The sequence below is a fragment of the Nelumbo lutea genome, chromosome 1 (assembly GCF_056320005.1).
Source record: "Nelumbo lutea isolate HS-2025 chromosome 1, American lotus-T2T, whole genome shotgun sequence".
In the NCBI taxonomy this organism is placed as follows: Eukaryota; Viridiplantae; Streptophyta; class Magnoliopsida; order Proteales; family Nelumbonaceae; genus Nelumbo; species Nelumbo lutea.
The window spans coordinates 108,662,639-108,677,288 of record NC_142684.1 but is presented as its reverse complement, the minus strand read 5'-3'; the positions used below and the strand labels follow the sequence as shown (position 1 = coordinate 108,677,288).

At 38.6% G+C, this 14,650-nt stretch overlaps 1 non-coding gene across 1 annotated transcript; it reads left to right on the top strand.

The window, feature by feature from the left end:
• Window positions 1-2,305: 2,305 nt before the first annotated feature.
• On the top strand, window positions 2,306-2,412 carry LOC148876701 (small nucleolar RNA R71). The gene has a single exon (XR_016106314.1). It is a non-coding gene; the product is annotated as a small nucleolar RNA R71 (small nucleolar RNA).
• Window positions 2,413-14,650: the final 12,238 nt, after the last annotated feature.

Here is a 14,650-nt window from a genome sequence, read left to right as displayed (position 1 = left end):
GAAGAAAGAACATATAACTAAGAAACTGAATTCAAATCAAAAGAGAATGAAACTACAAATGATTTATTACAAAAAATCTTTGAATCACAATCTCTCAATTCGAACTCACCTTCTTCTTCTCTCTTGCTTGTCTTGAACTTCCTTCAGCCCTTCTTCTTCTTCTTCCTTGCGCCTAGCCTTCTTCTCTTCTCTTCTCTCAAGGTGGCCGAACCTCTAAGAGTGGGAGAGCCTTTCTCTCAAGCAATTGAACAACTTTCTCCCCTCCTAGAGGCCTCCTTATATAGTTTTTCAAGGGGGCTCTTGCCCCTTCTTGAAGCCTCTAGAATGGGGTGTATTACACCCCTCATGAACCTTCTAGAGTGCTCCCTCCTTCTCTTCAAGAAACTCCTAGAAGTTGCCGCCCCTAGCTCCCTTTGGGCTGCTATTTGGGCTACAACTTAGCTTGCTTTTGAGCTCATGTGGGCTACACTCTAGGCTGTTATTTGGGCTAAAAATGGGCCTTCCTTGCTGGGCCGAATTCTCCTCATAGCTAGGCTTTATTTTCTTGGGTTTTCTCAAGGAATTCACTTGCTCTTTTTGGGCCGAAGTGCTCTCTCTTGCTTCCATGATCGGGCTGGACTGAAATTGGTCTTTTTGAACCTTCTTTTCTTGCCTTTTTCCTTCCTTTTCTTGGATTGATTATCCCTGGACTTATTCTTAGCATTAAGCTAAATTAAGGCAAAAATTAATAAAACCGGCATAAAAATCCATGCTAAAGTCCTCAAAAATTATAGATAAATTGTAAGTTCATCAAATACCCCCACACTTAAGCTTTTGCTTGTCCTCAAGCAAAGACATCAGCCATAAACTTAACATTCCCCCCTTCTGTTCTCACCATTTACCTGGTGAACTTTTTAAGATAGAAATGCATTGAGTAGTCGGGGAACTTTTGTAAGTGCTCAACTCTTATTCTTGTAAATTACCATTTAAGATATGTATCAGATCCGAGGAAAGGAGAATATGAATTTCATCATAGTCTAGCCTTCACTCCTAATTCATATATAAATCAGCTCCTTAATTGTCAAGGTTAATAATCAAATTTCACTAAGTTTCACATCTATAACTAAATCTCTATGAGAGTTCAACTTTAGAGTGCCCCTTTGAACCTCGGTTGTCACCACAATTACTTATTTCTAAGGGTGAGTGCATTTTATGCTCCATCTCACCTTTTTTTTTTTTTTTTTTTTTTTTTTTTTTTTTTTTGGTTATGTCATTGCCTGCATATGTGTGTTGGGGTGCATGGTTTCAGCCCCCATACCCTAGCCTCGGGCTCACTCCCCCACACTTAAGATGAACATTGTCCTCAATGTTCGTATTGTTAGGCAGTAACAATAAAACTAGCAAGAGCATCATCAAGTAATAGGAGGTATTTAGAGGACTTCCCTGAAGATCATTCTTAAATTCTGCAATATGTTGTCGGTGGAAAACTTCTTCTGCTAGAAATCACTTGCAAACTAGAAGAGGAGATCAGTATCTTTATTCAATTAAATTCTAAGAAAAACTAACTAAACTTAAATGCTATGAAAAATAAAAACAAAAAGCAAGTAAGACAGTTTATGACTAAGTATCTGAATTGGGAATTCTCCCAACAGCCTCTTGTTCCCTTGGGTTTACCATGGTGTTACTAGGTAAGGTACCCGGAGCCCTTTCTGAAATCATCTGTGCCAGCTGCCCAACCTGAGTTTCCAAGTTCCTTATCGATGTTTCGTTTTTCTGAAATCTATTTTCCGCACTAGCTATGAACTTGGTCATCAGCTCCTCCAAGTTAGATTTCGGTTCCGGCTGATAGAAGTTTTGGTGGAAAGGCTTAGGTGCATGCTGATTCAGGTGGCCTCTCCATCCGGGGTTATGGGCATGATGGTACTGATTTCCTGGCTGTCTTGTAAAGTTGCCAACAAAGTCTACTTGTTCTGTGGACTGAAAAGTCTGACTGCCAACTTGGAATTCAGTGCTATCATGGCCTCCCCCACACTTATCATACTGTATATGCATAGCTGCCATCTGCATCTCATCAAATTTTTTGCTAAGTGCTCCTATTTGTGCAGAGAGAGCTGTGTATGTATCCACATTATGAAGGCCATGCTGCTTTCTAACTGGTGTCCTTTCTGAATGCCATTGGTAGTTATTGGCTGCCATCTCCTCGATGAGTGCATGGGAAACCTCGGGAGTCTTATTGTTTATGGAGCCCCCAGCTGCTGCATCTAAGATGGTCTTGTTTGAATCGGTCAGACCATTATAAAATGTTTGCACCTGCAGCCAAATCGGAAGGCCATGGTGAGGAACCCTCCTTAGTAGCTCCTTGTAACGTTCCCAGGACTCATAGAGAGATTCCCCCTCTTGCTGGAAAAAAGTAGTGATGTCATTCCTCATTTTAGCAGTTTTAGAAGGGGGAAAATATTTAGAGAGAAAATGGCTGGCCATTTCGTCCCATGTGGCTATAGATCCTGCCGGTAATGAGTTCAACCAAGCTTTGGCTTTATCCTTCAAAGAAAATGGGAATAACCTCAGCCGGATGGCATCATCACTTACCCCATTGTGTTTGAAGGTGTCACAGATTTCCAAGAAGTTAGCAATATGAGCATTCGGATCCTCATGGGCCATACCACAAAACTGAACCGTATTTTGTATCATTTGGATTATGGCCGGTTTAATTTCGAAGTTATTGGCAGCAATAGTTGGCCTGATAATGCTGGAGACAGTCCCGGTGAGGGTAGGCTTGGCATAATCCATCATAGTTCTTTGTTCAGCCATTTCTTGTGCTTCTTGTCTGACTTGCTTAGCAGCTCTCAAACGGACACGGAGAGTCCGTTCAATCTCCGGGTCGTAAAGGATCTCTTCTAGTTCAGGTCTGCTTGTCATAAACTGTAAAGGTCAAAGCAATAAAAAGGCCAATATTCACAAAAGAAAATAAATAACTAATCCTATTACAACTGAAAATGTAAAGTGAAGTATTGGAATATACAAACCTACATCCTAAAATAAATAAATGCAGCTAACTAAAAGCATATCAACATTTTATTCAATATACAGAATTCAGTAGAAATTTACAAACAGGTCTGAATTCAGTAATCTCTGAGTAGAACAACAGTTTACAAATTCCTCTTCTTTATATTGCTGAAATCAGGGACGGGATTTAATTACACAGATCTAAACTGCTGAGAGCTGAAATCTCAGTAGCTACTGAGAACAGTAATATACAGTTATGAAATCTTAGTAGCTACTGAGGACAGCCAAGTGCGGATCAGCAGTGATTGTGTTCAGGTCTGAGTTTCATATTAAAAGGCTCTTCTGTGCTACTGAAGGTCAATACACTAAACTGAAGTCAATGTACAAAGGATTGATAGCAATTCAGACATCAGTTCTACACAAAATTGAGATCAGCTCTGAAATCTCAGAAGCCACTGAGAACAACAATAAATATAATAGCAGCTGCTGATAACAGTACAGTTGTGCTCAGGTCTGATTTCCATATTGGAAGGCTACTAAATATCAGATCTGAGCCCACTGTTTTGATGAGCTATGCATCACCAAACACCAGATGGAGTAGCCATACTAAAACTGAGCAATTCAGTAGGATAACCTACTGATATTAGCAATGAAACATGCTGTATACAGATCTGCACAAAACCGAAATCAATCAGTAGAAAAAAATAATCTGAAATCAGACCTGTATTCACCATGGTGTGGATGCTGGGATCTTATTTTCTTTTTCTTTTCTTTTTCTATTTTTCTTTTCTTTCCTTTTTTTTTTTTTTTTTAAAGGAAGAAAACTAAAACAAAATACAGCAATGCAACCAAAATCTTTTTGGATGAGTGCAGGTCTGATTGATGAATGCAATTCAGATCTGAACTCATTTTGAGATTTATTTATTTATTTATTTGTATTTTTTTTTAGAACCAAAAGAAGAAGAGAAATTTGATTTGCATAAGCTATATTAAAACTGAAACTAAGGATGGAACAATCAAGTATCAAGAGAAGAAACATGGCTCCATCAATGTAGCCCTTGATGGAGTATACACTTATTGGAATGTAGTACACACGGCTGCACACACCCATTCAGATCTGTTAGACTTTCTATTCATGCACAGCTGAAATCAGAGCTATCTATCTTGAAAAATAATTTCAAAGATCTGCCTAGGACAATTCACAATGCCAATTTAGTAATGTTAATTGTAATACAAACCTGTTCAAAACCTGCCCTGGTTCAGTCTTGCTGTAGCAGGTCTGCTATAGTAGCCCTGCTATAGGTCTGAACTCTAATAGAAAAATGGTGTGGAAGTGCCACTTTTCATGAAATCTCTTGAGGCATAAAAAAAAATTCTCAGATTAAATATACTTTTCTTCAACCAAATCAGCTTAGATAGATCAGAGTACAAGTTATTTAATACAGCAAAGTATGCCCTGTATCCTACTCTGTTCACAACCCCAGTTCAGATCTAGGTGGTTGCAGATCCGAATTTCTTCAACCATGACTATCCAATTGTTTTTGGGAGATAGCAGATTTTTTGTAGGGTGTATTGGGGTGACGATAACCCCCAATTATCCTTTAAATTTACATCAGTTCAGGTCTGAGTTCAAGAGAACTCAGATCTGAACTGTTGCAGATCTGCTACAGCAGAACTCAGATCTGAACTCAGATCTGAGTTCTGATCCGAATCCTTGGTTTCCATGGTTCTTTCTCTCTCTCTTTTTTTTTTTTTCACTATCTAAATATATATTTTTTTTTTCTTTTTGCAACGAAAGAAAAGAATAATAAAGGGCTGAGAACAGATTTTTTTTTTTTCTGAGTATTGCAGTTCTGCTATAGCAGAGTTCAGGTCTGAACTCAAGTCTGAGTTCGGATCTGAAATCTCAATTGCCTTACCTTCAGTTATTGCTACCAAATTGTTTTTGGGGAATAGCAGAAGTGCCCTAGGGTGAATTGGGGTGGTGATGACACCCAATTCCCCTCAAAATTTCATCAGTTCAGGTCTGAGTTCAGTGGAACTCAGATCTGAACTGTTGCAAATCTGCAATAGCAGAATTCAGATCTGAACTCAGATCTGAGTTCTGATCCGAATTCTCAATTGCTCCTCTGGTTGTTCAAAAGATCTCCCCCTTTTTTTTTTTCATTTGTTTTTTTTTTCTTTTTGTAATGAAAGAAAAGAATAATAAAATCTGAAACACAAGCAACTCTTTTCGGCTGAGTGCTGCAGATCTGAAATCTGCTGATCTGAGTGCCGAATGCAACTCAGATCTGCAACACTCATCTTTATGTGAATTTTTTTCCTTTTTTTTTTTCATTTTGAAGGGAACAACACCAAGATTGAATAGAAATCAAATATGCCTTTATTAAAATGAAACTGAAACCAAAAAAAAGAAAGTAATCTACTTAAGAAAGAAGAAACATAACTACAGTAGTACAGCAGTTGCAGTCCAAGCTGAAATGAAAAAGTTAGCAAATTAACCCAACTATGAATGCAATGCTGAATGAGATCAGATTAAGAATGCTCAATGTTTCCTAATATTGCTTCTATAAATCCCCGGCAACGGCGCCAAAAACTTGATGTGTGGCTCATTGTGACACTAGCAAGTGCACTAGCCGTTCAAGTAATAAAGTAGTGAGTGAAGTATCGTTCCCACGAGGATTTAGGAAACAATTACCAATACTAAATTGAACATTTCTTATCTGATCAACAAATAAATCAAAACTCTAATGAAATCTAAGAAATCCTAAATTAAAATCTATCTAAATCATTGGCCCAATTGCCTTCAATTCAGGTTAGAAGAGTAAGCAGTAAATGTCAATCTCAGAATTCAGCAATCTATCAATTTGGATCATTCGAATGAATCATGATTGAGCCTTGGTTTGGTGAAACCCCAAGGTCATGAACAGCCTCTCTCAAGCGCATGTTCATCCTATGCATGAGTGACGGTTCTTCTATCTCTAGCAAGAATCTAATCCCCATGCATGCATTTCTTCAAACACTTCTAAGGCATCAATTCAAATCTGAATTGATCACCAACTGAATTGTGCAAGTTATCTCTAACCTTGCACTCAATTCAGTTCTTGAATAGTAGATCTGAATTCTTAGAGTCTCTCTCAAGCACTCTAGGAACTCCAAGCTGTAGATTAATTCGCCCAATCTGAAATTTGCAGATCTGAATTCTCTTTCAAGCAATTCAGATCTTGCAATCTCAGATCTGAGAATTCAGATCTGAGTTTTGAAGGTTAGTTGGCCGAATTGATCTGCAATCACACCCTTATTCAAGAAACTTCAAGTACAATGCATGACCATTTGAATGAATCAAAAAGAATTAGATTGCTGAACTGAAATTTTACAAGCTGAAATACATCAAGGAAGAATGGAAACAAGGAGAAAGAAGAAAGAACATATAACTAAGAAACTGAATTCAAATCAAAAGAGAATGAAACTACAAATGATTTATTACAAAAAATCTTTGAATCACAATCCCTCAATTCGAACTCACCTTCTTCTTCTCGCTTGCTTGTCTTGAACTTCCTTCAGCCCTTCTTCTTCTTCTTCCTTGCGCCTAGCCTTCTTCTCTTCTCTTCTCTCAAGGTGGCCGAACCTCTAAGAGTGGGAGAGCCTTTCTCTCAAGCAATTGAACAACTTTCTCCCCTCCTAGAGGCCTCCTTATATAGTTTTTCAAGGGGGCTCTTGCCCCTTCTTGAAGCCTCTAGAATGGGGTGTATTACACCCCTCATGAACCTTCTAGAGTGCTCCCTCCTTCTCTTCAAGAAACTCCTAGAAGTTGCCGCCCCTAGCTCCCTTTGGGCTGCTATTTGGGCTACAACTTAGCTTGCTTTTGAGCTCATGTGGGCTACACTCTAGGCTGTTATTTGGGCTAAAAATGGGCCTTCCTTGCTGGGCCGAATTCTCCTCATAGCTAGGCTTTATTTTCTTGGGTTTTCTCAAGGAATTCACTTGCTCTTTTTGGGCCGAAGTGCTCTCTCTTGCTTCCATGACCGGGCTGGACTGAAATTGGTCTTTTTGAACCTTCTTTTCTTGCCTTTTTCCTTCCTTTTCTTGGATTGATTATCCCTGAACTTATTCTTAGCATTAAGCTAAATTAAGGCAAAAATTAATAAAACCGGCATAAAAATCCATGCTAAAGTCCTCAAAAATTATAGATAAATTGTAAGTTCATCAGGATCAAAAGTGTGCTGAATTTTAGGGAAGATTATAATTACTTTCCATAACCAACAGTTGGTGTCTAAGAAAAGAGGTTAACCGGCTAAGCCTAAGCGGGTTTTGTGATTACTTAATTAGGTCCTTGCGAGAGTCAGGGGAGCCTCCCACATCCCCACCTCTTACCTGGCTAACCAAAAGAAGTAGCACAATTCCAAGTGAACCTAAGAGGATTCACATTAGTTGAACCACTAGTTTAGGAAACTTTAGTTCAGCCCATAGGTAGTGTGTTTGAATTACTTGCATTTTTTTAAATTTAAAAATTAAAAATTTGAATTTGATTTTAAATTTTAGGAAAATTTTAAATTCAAAAAGATAAAATAAAATAAAATAAAATAAAATGAATTCAATGACCAAAGTTTGTGGAATGAGAAACTACTTCCAACCTGAGCCATGGATAGATTGGAACCATGTGTCTCAACATTTGGTTAAGATTAATGGGATGGCCCAAAGACTTGATCAAGTCCTCGAATTTTGTCAACAAATTGGCCTATACCCAACCTTGTCATCTTACCCAACATGTTTCATCTGTGCAAGCCTGACCCACCAAGTTGATGATTGTCCAACAGCGAACTAGTTTCCGCCATTTATCCAAGAACAGGTTCAGGCAGCCCAAAGTTTCTTGAGGCCTAATAATTACCCATTTTCAAGTACTTACAACCCTGTGTGGAGAAATCACCCTAACTTTTCTTGGAGGATAGATCAACCTAACACACAATCTCAGTAGTACCATCCATCTAACTCCATGGCCCAACAATTTCAGAGGCCACAAGTGCAGAGCCAATTCTAGCAGATTTACTCTAGGAACCAGCTGGTCCAACCTTATCAGGTTTACGCACAACCTCCTCAAACCAGTAGAGTTGATGATAAATTCATGCAGCTTTAGCAACTGATTCTAACTCAGCAACAACATTGCTAGATTAGAGAGACAAATAGGATAGCTAGTCGAAGCCAATGCGAGGAGAGAAGTAGGGCAACTACCGAGTCAACTGGTTGTGAATCCTAGGAATTAGCCACCGGGTTTTCCTACACAGTAGATTCTGTTAGACAATTTTGTATGCCCTTAGCTTCAATCAGAATGATGTACCTTATAAGTTTATTGTAAATGAATAAAAGTGCATATTTGATTCATGTTCCCTTGATATGTTTCTGTGTAATAACCTTAAACTGGACACTTAATGAGATTCATGTTAGTTTAGAATGTTCACAGCCAGTGGGTCAGTCTGGGGAGACCTATCCTGACAAGGCTGACACTATGGTGCCACCAAGTCAGTTGGGGTGGCCTATCTTAGCTACCAGGGTGAGACCCTAGGCACATACAGTGTAGAATTAATTGAATCTATGAACTAGACCAGATTTCCAGTATTGCCCTGGACCTTGGAGATTGATGGGTAAAATTGGAAAGTTACACCCGACCCCTAGACTCGATTATGATACTGCACTAGGTGTCGGATTGGGCTATCTTTGATATAACAATCAGTGAGATCCTTAGTGGCGGTCAAAACCTGGGTATGTTGGGATAGTCTAAGAATTCATCTGAGTGGGTGATCATAGTGACAGGATCAGCCCCTTTGTCGGACAAAGGTAATGATCAGGGATGCACTCTCACTGATGGAAACCAAGACTACCGACAGCCGATTTCAATCGTTAAGATTTGTTTTGCAAAATATATTTTGTATGAGATATAAAAGTATATATATATATTATGGTTTTAAAATTATTTACAAAAGGTTTTAATTCCCGGGATCCATGTAAGCAAAGAGTGCACCACTGTTCCTTACAGCCGAGAGAGAGGTCCTCTTTTGTCGGGTAGTGTATTGATGAACCTACAATTTATCTATATTTTATGAGGTTTTTGCATGAAATTTTATGATGGTTTAATTAAATTTTGCCCTATTTTAGCTTGATTGCAAGATAGATTTCAGGGGGAGCCAAATCAACAAAAAGAAGGCAAAAAAGCAAGAAAAGAAAACCCAAAATTTATCAAGTTCAGCCCAGCCCAGCCATGAGAGCAAGAGAATTTCATTCGGCCCAAGAAGAGCAAGTGAAACTCTTTGGAAAATCCAAGGGAAGAAGCCTAGCAAGAAGGAAATTTCGGCCCAGCCCATTTTTAGCCCAAATAACAGCCTAGAGTGTAGCCCACTTGAGCTCAAAAGCAAGCTAAGTTGTAGCCCAAATAGCAGCCCAAAGGGAGGTAGGGGCGGCAACTCCTTGAAGTTTCTTGAAGAGTAGGAGGGAGCACTCTAGAAGGTTCATGAGGGGTGTAATACACCCCATTCTAGAGGCTTCAAGAAGGGGCAAGAGCCCCTTTGAAAAACTATATAAGGAGGCCTCTAGGAGGGGAGAAAGTTGTTCAATTGCTTGAGAGGAAGGCTCTCCCACTCTTAGAGGTTCGGCCACCTTGAGAGAAGAGAAGAGAAGAAGGCTAGGCGCAAGGAAGAAGAAGAAGAAGGGCTGAAGGAAGTTAAAGACAAGCAAGCTAGAAGAAGAAGGTGAGTTCGAATTGAGGGTTTGTGATTCAAAGATCTTTTGTAATAAATCATTTATAGTTTCATTCTCTTTTGATTTGAATTTAGTTTATTTGTTATAATTTCTTTCTTCTTTCTCCTTGTTTCCATTCTTCCTTGATGTATTTCAGCTTGTAAAATTTCAGTTCAGCAATCTAATTCTTTTTGATTCATTCAAATGGTCATGAATTGTACTTGAAGTTTCTTGAATAAGGGTGTGATTGTAGATTAATTCGGCCAACTAACCTTCAAAACTCATATCTGAATTCTCAGATCTGAGATTGCAAGATCTGAATTGCTTGAAAGAGAATTCAGATCTGCAATTTTCAGATTGGGCGAATTAATCTACAGCTTGGAATTCCTAGAGTGCTTGAGAGAGACTCTAGGAATTCAGATCTACTATTCAAGAACTGAATTGAGTGCAAGGTTAGAGATAACTTGCACAATTCAGTTGGTGATCAATTCAGATTTGAATTGATGCCTTAGAAGTGTTTGAAGAAATGCATGCATGGGGATTAGATTCTTGCTAGAGATAGAAGAACCGTCACTCATGCATAGGATGAACATGTGCTTGAGAGAGGCTGTTCATGACCTTGGGGTTTCACCAAACCAAGGCTCAATCATGATTCATTCGAATGATCCAAATTGATAGATTGCTGAATTCTGAGATTGACATTTACTGCTTACTCTTCTAACCTGATTTGAAGGCAATTGGGCCAATGATTTAGATAGATTTTAATTTAGGATTTTTTAGCTTTCATTAAAGTTTTGATTCATTTGTTGATCAGATAAGAAGTGCTCAATTTAGTATTGGTAATTGTTTCCTAAATCCTCGTGGGAACGATACTTCACTCACTACTTTATTACTTGAACGGCTAGTGCACTTGCTAGTGTCACAATGAGCCACACATCATGTATGATCATTATGGGCTGAGAGGTTATGTGTAAGACCATTGAGGATAATACCTGACGGGATAATCTTGCATCTGCCCACAGTCCCTGGGTTTTACAAGGTGGCTTGGCCCAGGGACCACTTAGGGTAAGTGTTGGGCCCATAGAGCTCATTTGATGGGTTTCAGGGGATGCACTGTCCATAACAGTGTATTCGGCCAGCCTTGTAACAAAGGTTGGGCTGAACCCATGTGGCTGATGTGTAGAAAAATGTTTGGATCCCACGCCATACAAGGAAGCCCAACTAGGTAGCAGTTTGGAAGGCTAAGTGAGTACATAACCTTAAATGGGCCTTAAGCCCATTTTGAACTGGGCTGATTTGATCAGTTAATTAAAAGGGGCGAATTCTGAGATGGATCAGCTAATAGGATTGGGCCTAGACCCTATCCACTTAGAGAGTCCAAGATCTAAATAAGATTTAGATCTAGAAGCCTCCTAATTAGATTAGGAGATGGCTAATCTGATCTGCAGATAAGATAAGGGTTATCCCTTATCACTTAAAGGGACTTCTAATCCAAATTTGATTTGGATCAGCAACTCCTAATGGGATTAGGAGCTGATCCCTTTAAGTCTATAAAAGTATAGATCTGCAACGAACATACTTTTGTCTTCAGAGCTAAAATCACAAGAAGAAAGAATTCTGCACCCTACGAATACTCTCTTGCCGCCTTCTCCTTCTTGCAGCCGCCACCTCCAGTAGTTCGATCTCCTACTCCCTAAAGGAGTAATCAAGATTTGATCTTGATACCAGTCTTTTTGGGAAAAGATTGATTAGAGCTGTATTCATAAGCCATCATGTTGATTTTTGTGAAGGGTCAAGTTCTTTTGGAAGAACATTGCTGATTCTGCTCCATCCTACACTGTGCCATCTTTAGTGGGAGCAGATTTTGGATCCTTTCTTGGGCGTGAACACCTCTATTGGTACAAATCTTGGGAATGTATCAGGTACATCCTCCCTCTTGCTCCTTCTGGTACAGAACTAGTTTGATTAATGGTTCAAGATTGATCCTTGAAAAATATGGTTTTCTAAAATAGGGAATTCGATTCCCTGTAAAGATGGGAGTAATTTTTGAAATTCACCCAATCCATTCCACAAGATTTGGGTGTCCATGTGATGGATATCCTATCCCTTTAGATTTAACCACCTCCCGAGAACCCTCAGTTTGAAAATGCCAAGGCTATTACGACCTTAAGGAGTGAGAGGATTTTAGAGGACCCATATGAGAAAAATAAATTTGAAAATATCAATGAAGAAGAAAAGGAGAAAGAAGACCATAAGTTGGGGGGGAGAAAAAGTGATGAACCTACAATTTATCTATACTTTTATGAGGTTTTTGCATGAAATTTTATGCTGGCTTAATTAAATTTTGCCCTATTTTTAGCTTAATTGCAATAAAGATTTTAGGGGCAGCCAACTCGAGAAAAAGAAAGCAAAAGCAAGAAAAGAAAGCCTAAAATTTATCAAGTTCATCCCAACCCAACCTTGAGAGCAAGGGAATTTTCATTCGGCCCAAGTAATGCAAGCTAACTCTTTGGAAAACTCAAGGGAAGAAGCCTAGCAAGAAGGAAATTTTGGCCTAGCCCAGTTTCAGCCCAAAGAATAGCCTAGAGTGCAGCCTACATGTGCTCAAAAGCAAGATAAGTTGCAACCCAAATAGTAGTCCAAAGGGAGCTAGGGGCGGCAACTCCTAGAAGTTTCTTGAAGAGAAGGAGGTAGCACTCTAGAAGGTTCATGAGGGGTGTAATACACCCAATTCTAGAGACTTCAAGAAGAGGCAAGAGCTTCCTTGAAAGCCTATATAAGGAGGCCTCTAGAGGGGGAGAAAGAGTCCAACATCTGATTTCAAACTCTCCTTGAGATTTTGTTCTAAGAGAGAAAAAGAGAGAGAGATAGGCGCAAGGGAGGAGAAGAGAGGAGGAACAAGCAACTTCAAGAGAAGAAGAAGCTGAATTCAAAGGGGGAGAAAGCAATTGGAGATCAAGGTTTCATCCTCACTTGATTTCTGCACATTTTGGTAATCGAATTCAGCTAAGATTTATGTAATTTCTTCATCAATTTTTCCTTTCTTGCTGTAATCAAAACTTGTTTTATGTAAATTCAATTCTGTAATTTGTTTTCTAAGTTCATTCGAGTAAAGTAGATTCAATCTTAAAGTTTCTTGTTTGAAATTTTAATTGTGGATTATTGGCCGAACTACTAGTCTGAAATCTCAGATCTGCAAATTTTAGATCATGAATTTACAAGGTTTGAATTGCTATTTTTTAATCTCAGATCTATAAATTCAGATCATGAAATAGTGAGATCCGAACTACTATTCTTTAAAACCAGATCTGTGATTTCAGATCATGAACATGTAATACCTGGATTACTTGAGAAGGAATTCTAGTAGCTTTAATTCAGTATGGCCAAATTGTTCATCTTTCTTGGAATTCCTAGAGTGCTTGAGTAAGACTCTAAGAATTCAGATCTGCCAATCAAGAGCCGAATTGAGTGCAAGGTTAGAGATAACTTGCACAATTCGGTTGGTGTTCATTTGGCTGAGTTGATGATCATCCAGCTGAAATGAAGCCCTAGAATTGCTAGATCTGAATGCATGCATGGGGATTAGAATCTTGCTAGAGATAGGAGAACCGTCACTCATGCATAGATTGAACATGTGCTCGAGAGAGGCTATTCATTGCTTTGGGATTTCACCAAACCAAGGCTGAATCTTGTTCTACTCGAATTGCTTAGAAAACTAGTTGCTGAATTTATTTTTCTATGCATCTTTAGCCTATCTCCTCACTTGCATACAAGGTGTTCGGTCCAATGTGTTAGAAATAACTTTGTAGTTTTAATTTCAGTTTTTCATTAGTTTTACATTTCGGCTGATTAGATAACAGTAGACTGATTTATTACTAGTAGTTGCTATATAAGTCCTCGTGGGAACGATACTCTACTCACTACTCTATTACTTGAGCGGCTAGTGCACTTGCTAGTGTCACAATGAGCCACACATCAAGTTTTTGGCGCTGTTGTCGGGGACTTATTATAGCAATATTAGGAACCATTGGCGACTGTTAATCTGATTTGTAGCTTTGCATTCATTGCTGGTTTTCAATTTTACATCTTAAATTTCAGTTTTTAATGCAATGGCTTCATTGATGGAGCCGGTTTCCTCTCTTAGTACTTGATTGCTCCATCTTTAATTTCAGTTTTAGTTGAGTTTATGTAGATCTGATCACTTTCTTTTTCTTTTTAGCTTCATTGTCTCAAAAGAGTATAGATCTTATTGCATTACTTGTTGTTTCTTGAATTCAACAATCAGATCTGCACTCACATAAAAAGATTTTGGTTAGTTTACTTTCTTTTCTGTTAGTTTTCTTCCCTCTTAAAAGAAAAAAAAATGGTTTGTCTACTTTCAAATCTGATTTTCAGATCTGAAATGGTGTGAGTACAGGTCTGATTTCAGATCTGTAACTCACCCCTATTCGAAGATACATCAAGACTGATGAGAAGCAAGCTAGAACAACTAGTGTACAGATCTAAGATTAGTGGTATTGCATGATTCCAGACCTGATATACTGATCTCAGATCTGTATACACCAATACACCTTGCTGAATTTTCATATCAGCCCTGATAACTGTGGTTCTAGCTACTGAACTTAGCATCAGTAGTTGCTGAAATGAAAAATTACAGATCTGAAGGTGTAAAGAATTCTTGCATATACCCTCATAAAACTTCAGATCCCAAGGTGTAGAAATCATGTACAACATCTGTACCCTATTAGGATGGTGGTGTGAACTCAGATTACAGATCTGAAACCATCTAAATTCAGATCTGAATTCAGCTGCTATTCGTAGCACAGGTTGCAGACCTGATTTTAGGTCTCTGCAACTATTTGATGTATACAAGTTATAGAAATAATAAGAAGCTTAAAGCTCTTGATTCCAGCCTTAATTCAGATCTGGTTGCAGT